Source organism: Rutilus rutilus (genome assembly GCF_951802725.1).
Source record: "Rutilus rutilus genome assembly, chromosome: 4".
Taxonomy (NCBI): Eukaryota; Metazoa; Chordata; class Actinopteri; order Cypriniformes; family Leuciscidae; genus Rutilus; species Rutilus rutilus.
Window position 1 is genome coordinate 43,177,557 of NC_140212.1, and position 14,473 is coordinate 43,192,029.

The window sequence follows — 14,473 nt, forward strand, 5'->3', positions numbered from 1 at the left end:
CTAAATGCTGCAGCCGTAGTCGCGCGGCGATTTCACTTTTCGTTTTTTTTTTATTTTATTTCAGGAAATAAATAATGGAAAAACAAGTCGTTTTTCATCTTTTTATTTTTGGTTTTAATTTAAAAAAAAAAAAAAAAACGATTGAATGAATGATCCACGGACGGTGACGGACCCATCATATTCCGTGATTATAGGCTAAGAGTATTTAATTTGTATCCATAGGCCTACTCTGTGTAGCTGGCCCGCCATCTACTGGCTAAAAAAAATATTGGCCTGCGGCCAAAGTTACTTGCCGACCCCTGCTCTAGCGGCACTGAAAATATAAATTTATAAATATTTAAAATGAATGAAGGAAAACAAAGATGTTCTGGTACAAGCCAAATGTCACAAACCAACCAACATATCAGTAAAATTATTCAAACTAAAGTGTACACTTGATAGAGCAAGTAGCAAAATTGTCATGATTTAATAATTTAGAAAAAATAAATGCCTTCTGAAATGAAGTGATGGGTTTTTGTAAGAAAAAATATCCATATTTAAAGTTTTAAGAACAATAATCATAAATGATGCTTTATAAAAAATAACCTTTTTGTGTTCATTTTTCCTCAGAGGGAGCTTCATCACCTCTTACTCTAAGCCAGGTTTTGGCATTTGCTTCAGGATCCACCTCCATTCCTAGACTGAGTTTCCCTGTAGAAGCAACATTAGAGTTTCTGCATCCGCAGGAAAATGAGCCAGCCGAGATATTCCCTGAAGCAAACACTTGCAGCATTGTTTTAAGGCTGCCAGTGCATCATCAATATGAAGACTTTGGGGAATATATGAAGGATGGCATTTTACAGGCACCCACCTTTAGGGTAATGTAGTTGATTGTCTGCCTCACCCATACATAAACCTTGCATGTTGTTGCCATTTTATTTCTTATTTTACCATTTGTTGTGTCTGTTTTCCTTTAAAAAAGGACTAAATTGATACATTCTGAATATTGGCATTTTATTAGCACCTAATGTAGTTGACATAGCCTATACCCTATTCCACTTACATCCAAGTTCTCGGATCTGTTGTTGCCATGTTATGTTTGATTTAATGGCCATTTGTAGTGTCGGTTTATGTTTTCCTTTGAAAAAGGACTAAACTGATTCTATCTGGATCTTACATGTATTTGTCATAATACTGATGAATAAAATTCTTTGTTCATAGCTTTGGTTGCTGCTGTGAAAGTGAAAAGTTCTGCCACTGAAACGGTTGATTTTGCTAATGTAAATGCAAACCTGTTCAGTGTTGGGAAAGTTCACTTTCTACATGAACTAGTTCAAAGTTCAGTTCACAAATTTTAAAATGAACTAGTTCAGTTCATAGTTCATATCCTCAAAATTTTGAACTAAGTTCACAGTTCCAAAAATGAACTAGTTCATAGTTCTTTTTTTCCATGTTGTTGCGAGATATTATTTTTCAAAATGATTACCACAGCCCCCACAGACAATTATTTTATCAGTTTTAACACTGATGCGTCAGATTTTTTCCCATCTTCACCGACCTTATCATAAAACTCGTTTAAATGATCATACGACGCCTCCTTGCTGCTTTTTGTTTTGATTTGTAACGTAAGTGATGAGTCGTTCATGAAAGACTCGAGGTGAAGTAATTATTTATGTTCCCTGTAAACAATTTTTGACTGCATTATAATGATTTCTTAATTCAGAATATGATCAAGATTGCGTAGGTGGATGTGTTCGGGGAATTTGCCAGTTAATAGTAACATTTAAAGCCCCTTAAATGAACGAAATGACTCGAAAAAAGATTTGTTCATTTTGATGAACGAGATCGAACAAGAGGTCGAACACGGGTGGCTGGTGTTGCCAGATTGGGTGTTTTTTCAGCTACATATTAAGGGCGGTTTACGGTGGGTTTTAGGTGGGTTTTCGCCTGGAAGGCTTTATAGAAATCTGGCATCCTACTGAACGAAGTTAAACTGAGAGAGCGTGGCGTTCACAGACACCAGAATGAACGAGTTCACAGTAACGTTCATCAGGCAGTAATGCGGTACGTTCAGTTCACGTTCGCCCAAAATATGAACGAGTTCATGAACTATCGTTCAATGAACGCGTTCAGGCACAACACTGAACCTGTTACATAGCAGATCACACAGATCAGATAAAGCTTCAGTTGTGGGAGACACAACTGGGAGCGCTGGTGAGTGGTCAATCCTATGACATCACCATGTCCACCAGGGATCTGTACCTGACCACGACCCGTACAAGTGAAATGAAAGAGGTGGCAGCTCTGACTGGTCAGAGCATGGATGTTTTGTTCACAGTCGATGAATGCGAAGCAAAAACGCTGACTGGTCATGTGACTGGTGCGGAGGTTAGTGTACGGTGAAGTGCTCTGCCTGGCAGGCGGACTTTGATGGAAAATGCCAGTTTCATCGTTGTGAGAGGTGTGGGCTTCTACAGAGGTTTTCAGCCCACTGTAACTGCCAAAGTCTCCCTGTCAGGCGATTTTGGTTTAGAAAATTTCAAAGAGTCCAATTCAGTGTTGAACCTGTAGCTGAAGGACGATTCGCTTGGAGAAGCTGAAGCAATTGAGATGGAGAGTTGGTTTGAGGAAGGTGATCATTTGTTGGATGAGCCCTCGCCAACTGGAAGTTGGAAGAAGTAAAACTTTGCTGAGCAGGTTGATTTATTCATGTTAATGGAATAGGTCACTTAAAATGGAAAATATGCTGATAATATATTTATTGTCTTGCCATGTAAGATATAGGTGAGTCTTTCTTTAGTAGAACATTAAAGAACTTTTTTTTTTTTTGGTAATTCATATCATTGAAGTTAACAGTGTTGTTCTATACATCATTTTTTGTTTTTATCTTTAGTTTATCCTCATAAAAGGCTTTTTTTATGTGTCTGGAGGAATATTTTGTCAAATACAAATATGAAGAATATATTATTATGTGACTAGTGTAGCAACTTAGAACTTGTGTACCAAGTAAGACTTGTTGCTGAGGTGAGAGATCAGTGCAATGTTGTTTTGACTGTTAAAGGATTTCTTTTCATTTGTTTTCCCCCTGTAGGCAGGTTGGCGCCATTTAATTTGAATGACTTATTTTTCTCCTGTTTATATTTAGAGAGTAAGTTAGGTTTAGTATTGTCTTTGTTTACATCGTTATTTTGGTGTTTAGGTTATTTAGTTTATTAAAACAGACTTGTTTTGTTTGTTATTTTGGCATTAGCCTCCTCCTGAAGTTAAATGCTTCCTTGTAAAATCTTGACTTTTCTTGGTCACTGTTATTGTATGTTCCCTAAATAAATGTATTTTTTTTATTTGGAAAATGGTTCTAGTGTTGAATCAGTGCTTGGACGGGAGACAGGGGCTTTGAAGATGTTTATTTCGTTGCATTGATTTGGGGGATTCTTTAAATGATTTATTTCTGTTCGTTCTCCTCTACCCTAGACAGGGGAGCTTGTAACAATGACCAACATAAGAATTTTCACCGGAAAATATCATCTAAACCAGTAAGTAACATCCACTTTTGTTTTGACCAACTAAAGGGAAAAAAGCATTGCAGTAAATGGCGCTGATTAAATCGCTTGTCATATCACGTCAAACCAAGCAAATTATACTTTGTTCTCAAATTGTGAATGTTAACAACATCAGCATTGCGGGACAAAATTATCCCTGTTTTCGCATGGGCCGGTTGCAGTCTTTTTTTTTTTTCTCTAGACACTCAGAATTCCGAACGAAGTCTTTTGCATTACAACGGGTGAATCTCCAGTTGTCCCTGGTGATTGTCGTTTGAACCTTTCTGGATGCACCATCAAATTGATAAGTTTAAATATATCAGGTGCAGTGAGAAAAGGCTATAAATCTCCAACTCCAACATCCTCACACTCATAGCCTACTAGCCGAGACTCTTCTTTATGTGGACAGATGTGACGCAATGACGCAAAGACATGCTCGAATTTCCCACAGAAATCCACCAGTACCACTGGAATTAAAACATTATTTAAAGCTTACCGTTTTGAATCGAGCTAAAGCAAGCAGAGAGTTTTGAACACTGGCTGGTTATGTGCTTGCTCAAATTTATTTTGGATAATTTTACCCAAAAAAGTAACGGACTGGAGCTTTAAAGGGATAGTTCACTCAAAAATTTTAATTAGCCCATGATTTACTCACCCTGAAGCCATCCTATGTGTATATGACATTCTACTTTCAGACAAATACAATCAGAGTTATATATAATAAAAAAAAAAGAAAAATGGGCTCTTCCAAGCTTTATAGTGGGAGTCAATGGGTATATTTTCAAACCCTATCCATCCGTGATAAAAGTAATCCACACGTTAAACTTTTCTGGACCGGCAGAATGAAATGGCCTAGAAGCCTATCTATGTAGGAGTGAGCCAGCTCTCAGATTTCATCAAAAATGTGTTAATTTGTGTTCCGAAGATGAACGAAAGTCTTACGGGGTTGGAACAACATGAGGTTGAGTTATTACTGAATTTTCATTTTTGGGTGAACTAACCCTTTAAGTTGAAATTTCAAAATAAATGTTTACACATATCCTAATTAAATCACTTGTGAATGTGCAGGGAACTTTTATTTTATTTCATAAACCTTTCACACTCGCAACTGCCATTTCTTTCCCTGATGATTTTGTAAATGTTTGAGATCTCTTTGATATGTGTACTTCTCACACTGAAGACATGTGAAGCCTCATGTGAGTGTAAAGGTTTCCTTTAAATCTGAAACTCTTTCCACATTGATTGCACGGGTAAGGCTTCTCTCCGGAGTGAATTCTCATGTGCGTCTGAAGCAGGGCCGTGCAGAGACCTCTGGAGGGGCAGGTGCTCAAAGTATAAAAGGGGGGCACATGGAACAAGGCTTTAAATGGGGCTGTGTTTTTCCTGGCTTAAAATGAAGCGGAGGTGGTAAAATCCTAATAATGTATTTTAATAATAAGATAATAAAATGTGTATTTTTTTGTAGATCATCATATAGCCTAATGTGTTTCCCACATCATTTTTGTGGGTGGAGCTTGGTACCTCTAGGGGGGTCCGGGGACATGCCCCCCCGTAAGAAAATTTTGTACATTTTAAAGATAAATTCATTAATCTGGTGCACTTTGAGTCACCCGAATCTGCCCGAATCCACTGTTAAAAATAAATAATCCACCCGCAAACCGCCCATATTCTTTGATTTAGATATCTGCATCTGATCATCACATTACAATTATTCAAATTCTTAGTGTTAAGCATGATAGTATGGTAACATATCACACTGAAGTAGGCTAATTTAAAATGAACATTTATATACAATAAAAGTTCTTCTTTTGGCAAAATTACATTTCCTTAATAGCCTAAACAGAGGCTTTACTCCCTTCAAACTTAAATTGTCAATGTTTCATTACATCACTGTTTGAAATCTCTAATTTTTTGTATCTTTTATAAAGGGCATCTTTCCCCTAATTTTATTAAATGTATGCTCCAACTTTCATTTCAAATTCTTAAATTTGATCAATATATTATAGTTATTATATTATAGTTACCAATCACATTAAATAATTTACATTGAAAAATTATAACTGTATTAAATTAGATTATTTTAAATATTTTTGAATATACAAAAATAAGGAATGTTGAAAAGATGATACTTTATGAAACTAAACCGCCAGTAGGAGGCGGCAGGCGACCGTTTTAATGAGCGAGTCATTGAGTCATTCATTCAAACGATTCGTTCAATCGGCTGATTTATTCAGAATGAGGCAGTTTGTGAATGGGTAATTGAATCTTTGACTCAACCGATTCGTTCAAAATGCTGAATCATTCAGTAATGAAACTGGTGTTGCTGTGGTTGCGCTATGGTTCTGCGGTGATATTTGTTTGGAACTATTTTCGCTGCTGAAACAGAACAAAAACAGTCATTGCGTCTAAAATGTAAGTGACTTAATTTGAACTATTTGTTTATTGACCTGTTATGAAATCAGTCTCGGTTTTAATCTTGATGGCATTCAGGAAAACAGTTACTTCTACAGCCTACACACTGCAATATAAACAACATCTCTGCATGCTCTCTTCACGTCGTCCTTGTAGTAAAATAATAATAATAAGTAAACAAACATCAAAATCACTTTGCTGAAAATGAAACGCCACTTACCAGCAGCCGCAGATTTTAAGATATCTTCTGGTAGTGCGCGTAGCCGCGCGAAATTAAAGCGTGCGTGCAGCGTGAGGAATCGTTCCGGATGAGTTCGTCAGGTGAAAGGTCATCATGTGGATCATTTCATTTACGGCTAAATTATTATTTATTAATTTTACTAATAGTTAGGTTGGGCAGGCATCCACAAAAGGGCCTTTAATTACAAAAAAAGGAGAGAAAATTTTGCCTTGACAAAAGGGCACTTTGGGCACCAAGGGGCAAAGGGGCAGGTGCTCGAGCACCCAACGAATTTGAAACTCTTTCCACAGTGATGGCACATGTTAGGCTTCTCTCTAGTGTGAGTTGTTACATGTTTCTTAAGGTGATTCTTGTCTGTGAAACTCTTTCCACACTGACGACATATAAAACAGTTTTCCCTTAAGTGAATATTCATGTGGTACCCAAGTCTTTCTTTACATCTGAAACTCTTTCCACACTGAACACATGTGATTGGCTTCTCTCCATTGTGAATTATCATGTGAGCCTTAAGATTTCCTTTTAATGTGAAACTCTTCCCACACTGTTTGCAGGTGTAAGGGCTCTCTCCAGTGTGGAGACTCATGTGGGAATTAAGGTTACCTTCACGTGTGAAACTCTTTCCACACTGAACACATGTGAACGGCTTCTCTCCAGTGTGACTGCTCATGTGTCTCTTCATATTTCCTTTTTGTGAGTAGCTCTTCCCACACAGTTTGCAGGTGAAAGGCCTCTCCCCTGTGTGAACTTTCATGTGAGCAGTAAGGTTTCTATTGAATGTGAAACTCTTTCCACACTGAACACATGTGAATGGCTTCTCTTTTGTGCAAATTCTCACGTGAGTCAAAGGCTCCTTTCCAGTGTGAACTCTTCTGTGGATTTCAAGGTTTTGTTTTTGTGTTAGATTAGAACTGTTGGATTTGGTGTGGGTTTGCTTATAGAGCTGGTAAGTCCCGCCCCCTTCGCTAACCCCGCTGGACCTCTAGGTTGAAAAATCGTCAATGCAAGTGAATGGGAGAAAATAATTATTTTCTGGTCCCGTTTGATTTGTGCCATGAATGTGAACATATGTTGTCTGTGAATTTTTTATATAATCTTTAGTGTGAAGAATGCTACAATTTAGCGGGTAGAAGTTTGATACGGTTAGACTTTGTGTGAGAGCACTTTGTGGACTACAACTCTTCGCTGCTTTCGAAGCGTTTTTTATGTATTGTTATGGGTAAAATCTCAGTTCTCTGGTTTGAAGAGATTAGAACTCTGGTTTATTCAGTGGTCCTTGAGGAGGAGGGGTGTTTGGAATGTTGTGGGGTTTAGACCTTCCAATCTGAGGTTGGAAGGTGGATAGTTCCTGCAGAAAAGAGGTTCTGTTCATCTCTCATGGGACCTTGGTTAAGAAAGATGGGGTCTGTTAGTCGCAGGGGTCAGCAGTACCATCTCTGAACCGATTCGTCTTGCAAAACTATCACACGTTGACAACATTCTTCCTGTTCGTTTGGCCATAAAAAGTTCTTAGTTGGGGGTTTTCGTTGGTTGGCGGAGACTGGCTAGAGCCTGATTTTATGGCTCTGAGTTGCTGATTTGAGTTTGGAATGTGAAGACTCTTTGTGGGATTATGTATGAACAAAATCACCTAAAAGCTTCAATTGTGTTTGGTTAATTCTCGTAGTTGTTACATGGGCTTCCCACAAGGTTGATCTCTCTGATGGCCTTGTCGGGTATAACAAAGTACTCCGAAAGACCAGGAAGCGGCTCTTCTGATTATTCTTTTCACTCCTCTATCAGAAATCTTGCGAGGAGCACTGGTCGAGGCAAATTTATGGTGAAATGATTGTCTTTCCACTTCCGTATTATGGCCCCAAAAGTGCTCACTGGACCATTCAGAAGCTTAGAATGGCGCCTATAACCAATGCCATCATTATGTTTTGCAACAATTAGGTTGTGAAGGTCTTGAGACAGCTCCTCGCTTTTACCCATCATGAGATGTGTCTTGTGTGACCCCTTGGCAATGAGACCTTTTTGTAGGCCATCATTTGGGACTGAACCAGCTGTTATTAATTTCCACTGACAGGGGGCTGGATTGCTTTTTAATTACTGTAAGTTTTCAGCAGTTGTCTTGGCTTTCCATGCCTTTTTGCGCCTCCCTTTCTTCATGTGTTCAATACTTTTTCCCTGTGTCATTTCACATTTTACACATAACCTAATTTCTGAACTTATTTTTGTTTGTTTCTTTGTATGTATTACAAACTTGCTTACTTGGGTTGTTACAAACATCTGGTGAAAATTTCATGTCAATACACAGTAAAATCAGCAGTGTAAAATTTGGAGTGTAAAATTACATATACACTTAAAGAGTTTCTTTTAATCATGCAAGTGTAAAATAACCCAAAGAGTAAGAGTCAATCATCAGAGTACCAGCCACTTTGCTCTGAAGAAAGTATGTTGGTAACCACGCCTCCGAAAACGGCCAACGGCTCTGCGCGCGACTCTACTGATTTCAAATTTTCCTGTTGGATTTTCTGTCTGCCACGGAGTTACAGATGCACGGGATTTACGGTGAGTTTGATGAAAATATTTTGTGTAAGCCAATTGTTGTTTGGAAAATTGACCACAAGGCATGATTTATTTTTAAAAAATGACATAGGTTGGATTACGTTGTTAATAATTTAGTTCTTAGGTTTTGTTGCTTTTGTTCGCGCTTAAAATAGTTAGCTAGCACTAGCTTGGCTAGTCCATGATAACGTTAACTAGCACCTATTTTAGGCGCGAATGTTAGCAAACGTTACTAACTTTCTATACTCTTTAGTGTGACGGAACTTATTTCGAAAGCAAACGGGCTGCCGAAATTATAAGAGATGTCCGTTGATAACGTTAAAGTAAACCATTTTTTAAACCAATCATGGTTGCAAGATGTCACGTAAGGTCAACGTGAGGCATATAGGCTTACAAACACATCGCCTAATTGTGTATCATTTGATTTGCTCTACAGGACTAACCCAAGAGGATGCTGATAAAAGTCAGATTCAAGACTGAACAAAAGTTTGTTCGTGTTACAGAGCCGAAGCTTAGAATTTTTCTGAATGATGGTATGTGTTTAACTATAAATCCTTGATGCGCGTACTTAATGTTGTGTGTAAGCACGGTTGCCTTCTTATGTAACGTTAGTCTGTTGCTTTGCTTCGCCCTTGATAATAACATGCAATGCAAACTTGGCATGTGAACCTTGACGGTGTGTTCCGAGTAACGTTAATTGATTCATTTCTTAAACGTAGACATTGTAACGTTAATTCTTCAATGTATGCGGAAGTTATACTCAACTTTAGAATGGCTAATTTAGTCCACACACACGTATCATGTGATGGACTGAATTGACCCTTCGCAGGGAGCTTGATTGACAGGCGATCTAACCAATCATAATCCGCCATTTTGTCCGACAAAGCAGGCAGGAGAGATAGCAGTTAAAGAGCCACAAAACGGTATGTATCGTTTCAATTTCTTTTAAAAAATGACCAAATTTGAAAGGTGAGACTTTGTTTAATATGTTTAATATCAAATGTAACCGAAAAGTAACCTGGTCTGTCCTGTCTGTCAGCATGCTGTCAGTCTCCTCTCTGCTCCGCGATGTATTTTTCACTGCGTGAGAACACGGTGTGGCGTGAGAGCAGCGTAGCTTGTCGGACATAGCGACAGTAACTAAGGTTGACGGGTCTTTGCGAAGGGTCAATTAGACGACAATGGACGAAATTCGCAAGGAGCATCAACATATAACGCTCCTTGTAGAATAGATGGAAAGCTAAATGGACAAGTTTAACACTTTACCCAGTTAGTAATTAGCACTTAAGGTTGCAGACTGACATGTAGAATTAAATGATTGAGCTGATTTATATTACTCGTGAGGGATTTGTGTATGTGTGTCTTGTTGCAATAATGATTCTTGCATTTCCTTTTGGTCTCAGCTTTCCTGAAGTTTGGAATTAATGATGCTCCTTGCCATATGGCAAAATTGCTCGACCAAACAGGCACAGAATTGGATGAAGATGTGTTTGAGGAGGTACTGAAGCAGCCAGATGTTGGTGTCCTCTTACTGAAGTTGGATGATTATGGACAAGGTAAATGTGGCTCTGTTTAGTGTAATATTATTTAACTACTGATTAGATTAAGTGCACACTAAAGACCAAATTACTGTACTATTGTCCTAGAATTTGAAAGCGAAGAACCATCCAACAGCAGTTTCAACAGATCATCTGACTCTATTGTCATAGAAAGTCCACCACGCCCTAGACAACATCCTGGAGAGGATGCCAAAGCTGTAAGTCTCTGTCACATGTGTAACAGTGTTGTCTCTGCGTTGTGTTGTGTTGAAATCAGATGGACACCAAATCGCACTTTAAGATGTTTATTCTGTTGACAATGAATATAGAACAGCGGTGATCAGTTTCAGGAATCACCCTCGTGCATTCTATTGGGAGTGAACATTAAACTTGATATTACAATACATATAACAGTGACACAAACCCAAATCATACAACATACTTCTAAACACACGTATAACTCAGTATTAGCCCATAAAATGGTTATATAATTACTAAAATATATTTAACACATGGAGCACTCACTCACCGCGGCCATTCTCACTCTCGACTGGCGCGAGTCTAAATGACTCTACCGGAACCAGTTCATCATTCTACCAGATCTGGGCGGAGAGTGCAATTAAAGGAGCCATACATGAAAATAACTGTAGCAAGTGGAAGCACATATTTGACCTGCCCTGCCCTTTTTATTCCTGGAGAGAAAGTACCCTTTTTTCTCGGGTGCTTTTTTTTTTTTTTTTTTTTTTTAAAGATAATATATATTCTTTTTTGCGCACAGCTTCCCTGTCAAACAAATATATATTTTGAATAATAGTTTAAAAGGGAGTTTATTGATTTAAACCCGATTGTATTGCTTCCGCTAAAGAGAATAGTAGGCTACGCTCCGTCTCTACGGTAGAATCCTGTGAGTCCATAGCAACGCTCTGTTTTTCATGGCAACGGTCTGTTATACTCCGCACAGCGGTCTGTTATCAAGAAATAACAGACCGCATTCTACATTGGAATTCAATCAAGCCATGTAATAAAATAAGTTAGTAATAAAATATGCATATATCACCACCAGGTGATATGCTTTAGTTATTTTGTTTATCCTATTTACCTGCATTGCCCTGTCAATTAGATGCAAATGTGCGCATTTTAACTAGTTGATGCCTAATTCGCCCTCAAGTTGTTTCAACCCTTTTTTCTGCTGAACACAAAAGAAGATATTTTGAAAAATGTCGGTAACCAAACAGTTGATGGACCCCATTGACTTCCATAGTAGGAAAAAATAATACTATGTTCAGCAGAAAAAAGAAATTCATACAGGGTTGAAACAACTTGAGGGTGAGTAAATGATGACATAATTTTCATTTTTTGGAAAACTATCCCTTTAATTACGGAGCCCCCCTAGTCCCACTTTGTCAAAAAAAAAAAATTATAACTATCTCATGGCCTCAAGATAGTAACTCGTGGCCTCAAGATAGTAACTCGTGGCCTCAAGATAGTAACTCGTGGCCTCAAGATAGTAACTCGTGGCCTCAAGATAGTAACTCTAGATAGTAACTCTAAGATTTACAAGATTTACAGTACTAGTAAATAAATAGAATAATAAATAACTATATTGCACACTGAATATTAAAACAGAGAATATTGCACAGAATGTGAAGTATTGCACTACAGGGTCCAGTTTAATAACAAAGGGTCCATGTGTCAGACACTTTACTATCTTGAGGCCACGAGTTACTATCTTGAGGCCACGAGTTAGTATCTTGAGGCCACGAGTTAGTATCTTGAGGCCACGAGTTAGTATCTTGAGGCCACGAGTTAGTATCTTGATGCCACGAGTTACTATCTTGAGGCCACGAGATAGTTATAATTTATTTATTTTTTTGACAAAGTGGGACTAGGGGGGCTCCGTATTTAATAAATAAAACTGAGTAGAAATAAGTTAGCATTAAACAATAATGTATATAAAAATAACAATATTTATAAATTAACTTTTTATTTATGAGTAATTAATAAATTAGCAGATTTTGCTATCTGTAACAAAATAGCAGCAACAGCCCTCTTCAGTTTAGAGTGAATATTTGTGTTGATTTTAAAGTGTTATGTATTCTGATAACACCAAAGTAATTAAAATGATGTAGTGCCTTGTGCAAAAATAAACAAATTATTAGTAAAACACGCCCCTCTGCTTGATGCAGTTATTTAGGTTATTCTAAATATATACTTGAAACTAGTAGCATAGGAAATGTTTTTAAAACATGCACATTGTGGAATGGTTTCCTTTGCTGATCTATAAACCTAGTGAATACTAAGGAGACCATCGTTTCTGGGTAACCCTTCCTTTTACAGTCCCCTAATTACTAGGTATTTACCTGGTAAATATATGGTAAGTTATAGTTGGTTATTGGTAATTACCACAGGTAACAAGTATGTAAATGCAGAGAAACTACAAACTAATTACTAAGTATTTACCTGGTAAGCATATGGTAAATTATAGTATTTTAGTGTGTAATTACTTAAGGTGATTAGTATGCAATTACAGAGAAACTACCAGGGAAAAAAACACCACTGTTAAATATCAACTCAACAAAGTACTGTGTACTTGTTACCTGTTTAGGTTGGTAATAACTCAGATTTAATTGTGTACTTCCTCAGAATGTAGGCAGCCAATTTTTATAAACACCTCCAGTATTACCCATCAATTCAAGTTAGGTTTGTAGTTATCCTATGGTTATGTTGGTAACAGTCCATGTTTATTTATTACTATCTTGAAATTAAGACGGTAGTTTCCAATAAATGACCTTGTCTTACATAGTTGTTGTTCATTGCTACACCCATTTATAGAGGGTTTGTCAAATAATTTACCTTACACTTACCTGGTAACTACCCCGCAGGAACAGTTTTCCCTAATGTCATGGCACATCTTAAATACTGGGTATGTTCTTGTTGCACTTTACTTACTTGCTTGGTAACGTTGCAGGACATACGAGGTAAAAAATTGTGACTATATGGAAAAGGGAATGATCAGGTTATATGGTACAATTCCGGTAATACCATGGAAATAAACAAGGCTTCCTTTTACAGTACAGTTGCACTTTACTTGCTGAGTAAATTGTAAAAACATCTGCAAGAACAACCTGTTATACAAATCCTTCAGGTGCGGGAAAGATAAAACGTCCTACATTACGTGCTTCGGAATAGCGGATTTTATAAAAAGAGAACTAATTTCCAAAATCACGGGAACGTTCGTGCTGATGTTCGACGAAAGTCTGAATCGCACCGCCATAACGAAACAGCTGGACCTGCACATATGTTGTTGGGAGGGCGGGCAGGTGCAGTCAAGATACCTGGGATCCCAGTTCATGGGGCATGCAACAGCCGAGGACTTAATGAAACATGTGAAAGTAAGTAAATGTTTTATTTTAACAAATAGTTTTACTGTTAAGACTTTGTTTATATATAGCTGAGTATTAGAAAGGACAACTGTGTTGTAGGATACATAATATAGGCCTAGATACATGGTTCCATGGGGCATAGTAAATATTTATGAACATAGAATATTTACACAATTAATAGAAAAGGAAGGGGGCCAGCTTTTACGGTATAATGCATCTCTACTCATTTCTTGGTTAATTTTAAACAACACCACAAATAACAGAATATCTCTGTCTAAATGAATGAATAGGAATTGAAATTAAGTTTGTTTGTTTTTTCCTCAGGAGTGTGTAGACCCCCTTGACCTAAGGAGACTGGTGTCCATTTCAATGGATGGACCCAATGTGAAGTTCAAATTTTGCAGACTGTCAAAAACAATGCATCTAAGCTGTCTTCAGTACTATGTTCAGTTTGAATAAATTAATTTAGTTTGCAAGTAATTTTGAGACTCTGCGTTTCCTTTGTACATTTTTTTATGTCGTGATATAGGTCTTAAATTTAATTCATAATGGTCTTAAAAAAGGTCTTAAAAAGTCTTAAATTTGACTTTGTGAATCCTGCAGAAACCCTGCTTTTGCATCAATGAGGTTTATAGTTTTAAGCCAGTGGCACGTGTCATCTACTGACCATTTATCAACCATGGTTATCTGGAGATAAAAAAAAAACAGCATAAATAACACTTCACAAACCAACTATGCATTAAACACACCTAACTTTAAACATTTTTGGCTTTAGAACATTTGAATACTAAAATTTAACCATGTGCTATCATCACTTAATCCAGCGCATGCGTC